The 8,197-nt window shown below is 39.3% G+C and overlaps 1 long non-coding RNA gene across 1 annotated transcript; it reads left to right on the plus strand.

Moving 5' to 3' along the window:
- The first annotated feature begins 253 nt into the window (after positions 1–253).
- Positions 254–4,346, plus strand: LOC101703978 (uncharacterized). The gene is made up of 3 exons (XR_206302.3): positions 254–458; positions 821–912; positions 4,091–4,346. It is a non-coding gene; the product is annotated as an uncharacterized LOC101703978 (long non-coding RNA).
- Positions 4,347–8,197: the final 3,851 nt, after the last annotated feature.

Below are 8,197 nucleotides of genomic sequence, written 5' to 3' on the forward strand. Positions count from 1 at the left end.
AGAGCAACTCCAAGGCTGAGAAGTCAAGAGAAATAGGTCCTTCCATTTGTACATGTGGATGTTGTTCCATTGCAGCCAGATGCTCTTCCTGAGTAGCTCTGTGCTACTGTGCCCTCTTGGTCATTCGTTCTAGTATTCTAAGTTTGGTAAAGCTATGGAAGTCATCACTGTCCCTTGTACAGATGGAATGAAGCTTACCCAATCCCCATCCAGATCTTCACCAGTCCCATTGTGTCAGCACTTGTGACCTCATCACTGTGGTCACCTAGGAGATGAAAAGTAACTGGGGTAGAGAATTTCATGCTCTCTTCCATCCCAATGGCAGAGATTGAACCAGGGACCAATGTATACCCAAATGGTTCTCCTTGGTTCTTTGTCTTAATTGTGATACTATGTGTATTATTTCTTTGTCACTTATACTGTTTTGTCCCTTGAGATAGACCCTTACATTGAAAATTGTAAGTACCATGGAGGCCTTGCAGCACAGGGTAACTCTAGTGACAGAATGTGTGTATGTAGGGAGAGGGAGGATGTCTGTTATACTGTGGGAAACAAGAAAACAGTGTCTGCACTTCTCTGATCTCTGAGATTCAGTGTCTGAAGGCTGAGATGTTTTAGAAATCACAATCTTGAATATAAAAGCAGACATAGAACGGGACTGGATTGGGAAGTTTTTTGTTGGTGTACTTGTAAGCATGAGGAAGCAACTTGCTGACTGAGAGTAACAGGACCTTATAGAGAGATGAGGAACCCTATGTGATCTGAGGATATGTGAACAAGTTTCAGACAATGGACTCTGACCAAAGATGCTTTGTTTTAGTCTTGCTCCAATTCAGGCCTGCTCTCCACATAATACCACTTTTGAGGACAAAGATGGCAATGGGATAAAAACGGGCCATCTGAAAGAGCCAGGTAAGCATATTTGGCCCCTCACCTCTGGATTCTTTTGGCCATAGCTGGCAATTCTAGTCATTTCCCTAGACTATGTGCTGGGTAACCGGGCATTCCAGGCTCCATGCAAGGCCCAATGAATTCAGCAGGCTCTTCCTGCTCTGCACATGACTCTCCTTTCTCTATGCTTAGCTTTAGGGCTGTGATCTTTCTTTCTAAAGAAATTTGTTTTCAAGCAAAGGTTTGGTTCTGAGCCCTCATTAACTCTTGCTGGTTGAAATGTTTCTCTTTTGTCATCTATACATGGGTTTATTTTCATCAAAATTCCCTCTTAAATGAGTCAGTGACTAAGCCAGAATTATTTATGTTAGAAAGTGGAAGAAAATATGGCTGTTCTCCAGAAAATGTCTATAAATTTATCTTTGTGATCGAGAAGAGGGAAGAAGAACTTTGTGAAGATGAGGTCATCGCGTTAAAGTCCCAAGGATATTGAAAATCCATTTTTCCTGGCTGACATTTTGCATACTTCTTGCCTAAAACTCCTGCAGATAACAGGGACATTGTTCTTTTCTTTTGGCTCAGGGCCCTCAACATGGAAATTGTTCTTTGTCACTGAGATACAACCCCAGCCCATGATCACAATCCCCACAGGCTATGTGTTATGGAACTTGCCTCTTTGTCGAAAGTTAGCTGTGCTCGCTTTTCCCTGTTTGAGGACTCTTGTGACATCACAGGAAGGGAAGACCCCATATACTGGGGATCTCTGGCCTCCCACAACTTTTTCTTCATGAACATGTCCTGTAGACACTCACCCCAGGTTTCCCTCATGTAAAATTAACATGGCTTACCTGAAAGAGTCTATTGTGCTGCATTGAGGTATTAAAAATAAGTGAGTTGGGGCCAAGAATTTAATTCAGTGGTTCTGCCAGCTGCCTCGCAAGTGCAAGGCCCTGAGTTTGATTCCAGATACCAAACAAAAAGTGACTATCTGAATACATGTTTGGACTTGGGAAAAATTTTTTGTTTTTAAACTCCAGGGAAGAATGATATTCTATAGCTGAATTTGTCGCATTCCCAAACACAACTAAATTATGTGATAGCTTTAGGTGAGCACAACCAGAATGTTTAGTCCCAAACTGCCATTTCCGGAAATGATAAAATGAGATATGATAAAAAATATGGTGAACACTTACTTTTTATTTGAGATAAGATCTTGCTATATAGTTCAAGCTGACCTTGAACTCACTATATAGCTCAGACTGGCCTCAAACTTAAGATGATCCTCCTACCTCAGCCTCCTGAGTGCTGGGATAACAGGCATGTGCCATTACACCCAGCACTTACTTTTTAAAAAATTACAATAAAAGTTACATTGTCATTAATCACTCTCAAAATCCCCCCACATGCACACACTTTGAACACACTTATTCTTTCCATTTTCTGAAGCAGTTCTGGAAGTCCTGCTTCATGTCTCTAGTTGAGCTGTCTGGCTGACTTGATGTTCTGAATCAATTCAGAATATTTACAAAATGGAATTTTAATGTTGAGGAAAAGTTCCATGTGCCGTGGTGTCAGATCCTGCACACCCTAATATTGTACAGGCCTGCTTGTCTTTTGGACAGCACAGTAGCAGCATTCATATATTTTTGATCACACCTCATAAAGACACAAAAATATTTAAAACTGCTTCCAAAATTGGCAACAATGAGTGATAGGCATGTTGGAAGAAAGGGAAGGCATTTTGAGAATGTTTAATGGCAGTGAGTCTTTTCTGTAATATTTGTTTAAACATTTACCATATATTTTGATCATGTTGCATATATTATGAGAATACATAATTTAATGCTGTTGGGTAATTTAAGTAAATTGCCACAAAACTTACATGAGTTCACTGTAATTCTCAGATATTTGTACAAATGCCTCTACTATGTAATCCATAATTGAATTCCACCCTCTGATAATGTTCTTGAGACCCATTTTTGCCCTTAGATACCAAACCTTGAAAATTAATGGTTAAAAAGAGGTCAAGAGGTGGGATTTTATCTGAAACTTCCTATTCCAGCAATTTGTGAATGGGCATTTAACCCATGGAAAGGTAAGGAGATGTCAATTTATTATTATTATTATTTTTGTGGTACCAGGGATTGAACCTGGGTCCTTGTGCTTGTGAGGCAGGCAGTGGAAACACTGAGCTAAATCCCCAGCCCCAAAGAGACGTCCATTTATGACCTAGGGCTTCTTGTACCTGGGCAAGGAATGGAAAAATGAGTACAGCTGTCCTTTCTAGGAGTTCGGAACATGACAGGGCTCTTACCTCTTTGACGCAGTTTTCCCTTTGCAAGGCATTTCTTGGGATTCTCTGTGTCCTCATAGATGCTGGGAAATCCTGGGGCACTGGATGTTATGTACCCTCCTACACTATTCTCAGTGCTGATGCTGCACACAGCTTGTGCTATGAAGAGCACATTCCCCAAATTTGAGTGTTAGTTCTCTCGACTATCGACTGGTTTTTGTACTAATTACGTGAACCAAAATATAGGGAGTTGGGTGAGCTACTAAAATATGGGCATTCTGGTGAGATTTTCCTGTTATGCCCACCATTACCTCTAATACAAGAGATTGATTTTTCTTATAGATAAATAGCAGCTTGGGCTAGAGGGGGAGAGCATAATTACATATTTTCTTATCAACTAACAGAGCTAAAAGCACTGGTGCTTATATAGACAACATTAGCTATAATACTTTTAATTAGCTAACACAAAAACATTATTGTTTTCTCTTTGCTGTGGAAGTAAGATGAAAGTTGTGAACTCTTTGATGTCTATTGACTTCAAGATTTTAGGGAACAGCAACTACTTAGGGACAATTTATAAACACTGGCATTGTCTGCAGAGAAATTTGGAGAATCAGAGCAAAATCACAAAGAAGGATTTGGTCTTTTATTGGGGGATAGATAACCTGAAACTGTTTTCTTTCCTCCCATTTGTTCTGTATTCATCTTATGAAATAATAATTTTCTGGGACAAGTATTTGGCAGACTATACATCAAAGGTCATGTTGTCCTATGCTAAGAGGAGTTCTCTAAGTGTATGAAGGTACAGAGACATGTTGATTCTTTTGCACATTTCCACTCTCTGAGATCAGTATCTTCCTTCTTCTGGCTCATATGTGTAACCAAGAGAATTTCTTCTTGTTTCAGTGAGTCCTATGGAGTCATTAAGGACAGAAGTTCTTAGTGGAAAGGAAGATGGGACCAGAAAAGAACCCTCGATACTCGTGAGAATAACGAGAGCGTTCCGGGATTCCAAGGCTGAGATCTGCGCTCCTGGGCCATCAGTTTGAGAATAACTGCATCTGTAATGAGTCACCTGCCGCAATGGGTCACAATCAGGAGTGAGATTTTGAGACCTCCCATTATCTATGTTTACTGGGGGAAAAGAATGTAATAAATACTTTGAAACTCTCAAAAAAGTTCTATTTTACAAGGAAATTTTTGTAAAATTTCTGGCTTCTTCCACTGTTTTATTCAATCCAAATCTCAATCCAGTGGAAACCGCAGGTGAGTGAGTGACAGGCTGTCTTCGGATACTAAAGCAACTTGAAGAGTCATTCCTACAGGTAAAGAAAAGATCATGATCACTCTACATCTAAGCATCATCTGAATCCAAAACTGCAGCTTTCTTCTCTCTGTTCAGGATGGCCCCATAGCACTATCACTTAAACATTTAAAATATTCTGTCTAGGTTATATTGTTTTCTTATACGACTGCTGTAATTCTTTACAGTGGAATATGGTGCCATGGGGATGGATGGGGCAGGAATTGGTATAGATTTTCTTTTCCTCATCAAATTGTGATGGCTCCTATGTTACTCAGCTTCCCATCACTGTATTAAATGCATTACAGTTAGAAAAGGATTATTTTAGTTCCTAGTTTTGGACCAGTGCATGCCTAATTGGCCCTGTTGCTTTTAGCCTATGGCAACCCTGCACACCATGGCACAATTGCATGGCAGAGCAAGAATATTTACCTCATAACCAAGGAGTAAAAGAGAGAAAGAAGGAGAGAATGGATGCCCTTCAAGGGCAAGACCCCAATTATTTGAAAACCCCTCACTAGGCCCCACCTCTTAAAGTTTCTACTACTTCCCAATAGTGCCAAGCTGCAGACCAAGCCCCTGGGGCATGTGTATACAAACCATATCACCCTCCAAAATCTTATTTCTTGACTATCTAGTGAAATGAAGTTTTATCTCTCCTCTCTCAGCATAGGTGTTCTTCTCATATAGTTTCCAACATATAATTCATTGTCATGTTTACATATCATATATACATCTGCCTCTGCTTTTCCTCTCTTTTCATTCTTTTAACTATATGCAATAACTGTGTTATCATAGATTATTAGGTCATCCAAGTGGAAATCTCTAGCAGATATATTAGAGGTATAATAGGGACTGGAGGAGGGACCAAGGGAAAGGAGAGCGAGACCGACAGACAGATGGACAGACAGAGACAGAGAGACAAACAGAAAGAGAGACAGAGACAAGAGAGAGATCCCACAGAGTAGTTTTGTGAGGTGAAAGGAACATTTTGTAGTAGAAATATAAAACTTCTGGTCCTCTCAGAAAAGTTCTATAGGTGGTTTCTACCTAAAATAGGAAATTAAAATAGTTTGGAAGTCTCTTCATTGCTGATAATAATAACAGTTTGTGATAAGGAACCACAAAATCCAAATTCACTCTAAGATATGTAAAGTGGACGTGGGCTATTAGTCTCTTATGTCTACAGTTTGTTTGAGGTGTGTGCCATTTTCTACATTCGTTATGTTATTTTTTTCTCTTCATGTGCCTGAGTTTTCTGGAGGCATTTCTCCTTTTTCACCTTACATTTTATTTTGCATTGCTTTCCATTTCCATGTTTTAAATTAACTGTTATTGATTTTTTTTGAAAATTTTTAAATAATTTTTCCTATTCTCTTTATTTGGAGACTTATGTTTGTCTTTCTATTACTTTGTCTCCTAGGGATAAATCTTATTGAGTAATTTCTTTTATACTCTTTGGTATATGATCAATAAATTTCTTACCAATATTTTTCATTCTTTGTATTTCTCCACTTTAAAAGGAGAAAATGAAAGTCTAAGGCACTCTTGCCCCACTCCCCAAAATGTAATTCTTTCTAGAGTAATGTAATTCTCCTGAATTCAAGGATACCAGAGGCTTTAAAATCAGACATCAGACTAACTGCTCTTTAGGTGTTTACAGCAGGAAGTGGTTTACTACAGAAAATTAATACACCTACAGCATCTTCGTGAGCAAGTTCCAAAACCCCCAGGAAGCCACTGTGAGAGATCAGAAAGAACCCTAACTAGAAACCAAATTTACTAGCAACACAGTCATAGCAATTCTAGCTCCAGAAAGCAAATTTCTGTCATTTAAGTTATCCGTTCTATGGCATTTTGTTGCCAATTCACGGAGATTCATACAGATTTTAATACTGAGAAGTGGGGTGCTGTTTTATCAAAGCCTAAAAATTTGGAAATGGCCAGGAAAGTAATGAGTAGAAGCTAGAACAGTTTTGATATATATGCTATAAAAAAAGGTATTGCCTTAAAGAGGCTATGGGAAGAGAAAGAGGATGCTAAAGGCAACTCTGGTGAAATCTCAGATGGAAACAGGGAACATATTATTGGAGAGATGTTACTTTAAAAATTCATTAAAAATGAAAACACACTTGGCACAATTGTGTCCTCATGTTTTGGGGAAGGTGGAGCTTTTGAACAATAGCCTTGGCCAATTAGATGAAATTGTAAGCAAAAGAACCACCTGGCTTCTTCCTATTGCTTCTAGTGGAATGTGATAGGAAGAGGAGAAATTAAAGAAATCATTAAGTAAAAAGAAAGAGGGCCATGAAGATTTGGAAAAATCTCAGTCTATGCAAAACTCAAAAAATTCACACTATTGTGTTGAGAATATCAAGAGTATGGGGGGAGAGCACCTTCATGGAGAGGCTATCCATGACTTTAAATGGTCACCTCTGCAAAAGCCAGTATGAGAGATTGAATTTCACCAACAGAGGCACTATCATCTTGGACCAAAGGGAGAAGAGATGGGACATTTTTAAAAAAGATTATTTGACTTTTTGGTTCTTTATATTGGAAAAATAAAGATATTTGACTATGAACATGTCTTATTCTTCAAGAAAAGATAAGACTGACCCCAAGATGATTCAGAGATCATGAAGGTCTAACAGAAAGACATTTCACTTAGTTTCAGGGGATGGGAGCAGTTTCACAGCTTCAATGTTCCAGACTTCTCCACCCCAGCACCTGTGGGGCAGGGAGACCAGGGAAAGCTGAAGGGATGAAGCTACTACCTAGGGCTCTGAGAGCAAAGTTGCCCTCCCAGTGACTACACAAGGAGGATTATCATCAAGGCTTAAAACCTGGTGGAATGTGCCTTGCAAGGTTTTGAACTTGGTTGGGACTCATCACTCTTTCTTTCTTTCTTATTTCTTCCTTTGGGAATAGTGATGTATATTCTATGCCTGTCCTATCCTTGTATTACAGAAGTGTAAAACTTGTCTGCTTTCACAGGTTCACAGCTGGAGAATTATTTTTCCTCAGGATGAATTGTACCTTGACTCACCTCTACATAAGGTGAGACTCTGGACTTTAAAACTGGTGTTGGGATGAGACTTTTTAGGGTCGTTGTCATGGGGTGAATGAATTTTACATGAAAGAACAACAGGAGACTTGGGGAGCTAGATGCAGTAATGGTACAGGCTGAACTGTGTCCCTTCCAAATTTATGAGCTGAAGCCATCACCCATCATGTAGCTGTATTTGGAAATAGGTTCTTCACAGAGGGGATTAAAGTTAAATGACATTATGAGAACCAGACCTTAACACATGCATTGGTGCTTTTATAAGAAGATATACTAGGGATCTCTCTCCACATGTGCTCAGAGGAAAGGTGACGTGAGAAGACAGAGAGAAAGCAGTTGTCTACAACCTAGGTAGCCACCTCCATAGAAAACTGATTTTTTCAGCATTTTGCTCATGTACTAAGTATCTTAAAAGAAGAGAAACATATTTATGTTATAGTTTGGGATGATAAAAATGTGAGGCAATGTCTCAGTGGGTCTGTTCTCTCTTTCTGTTGGTTGCTGACTGTGCCGGGCATCCTGGGCCACTTCACCCCATCCTGGGCTTCTGTCCCCCCTGGCATTCCTTCCTGTGTCTTTGTACTCACATTTTCTTCTCACAAGGAAAAATCACCTTAATCCCATCAAAATTTATTGTAACTTGATT

This window comes from Heterocephalus glaber, unplaced genomic scaffold (assembly GCF_053883595.1).
Source record: "Heterocephalus glaber isolate CG9 unplaced genomic scaffold, H.glaber_assembly_v1.0 deba00001690, whole genome shotgun sequence".
Taxonomy (NCBI): Eukaryota; Metazoa; Chordata; class Mammalia; order Rodentia; family Bathyergidae; genus Heterocephalus; species Heterocephalus glaber.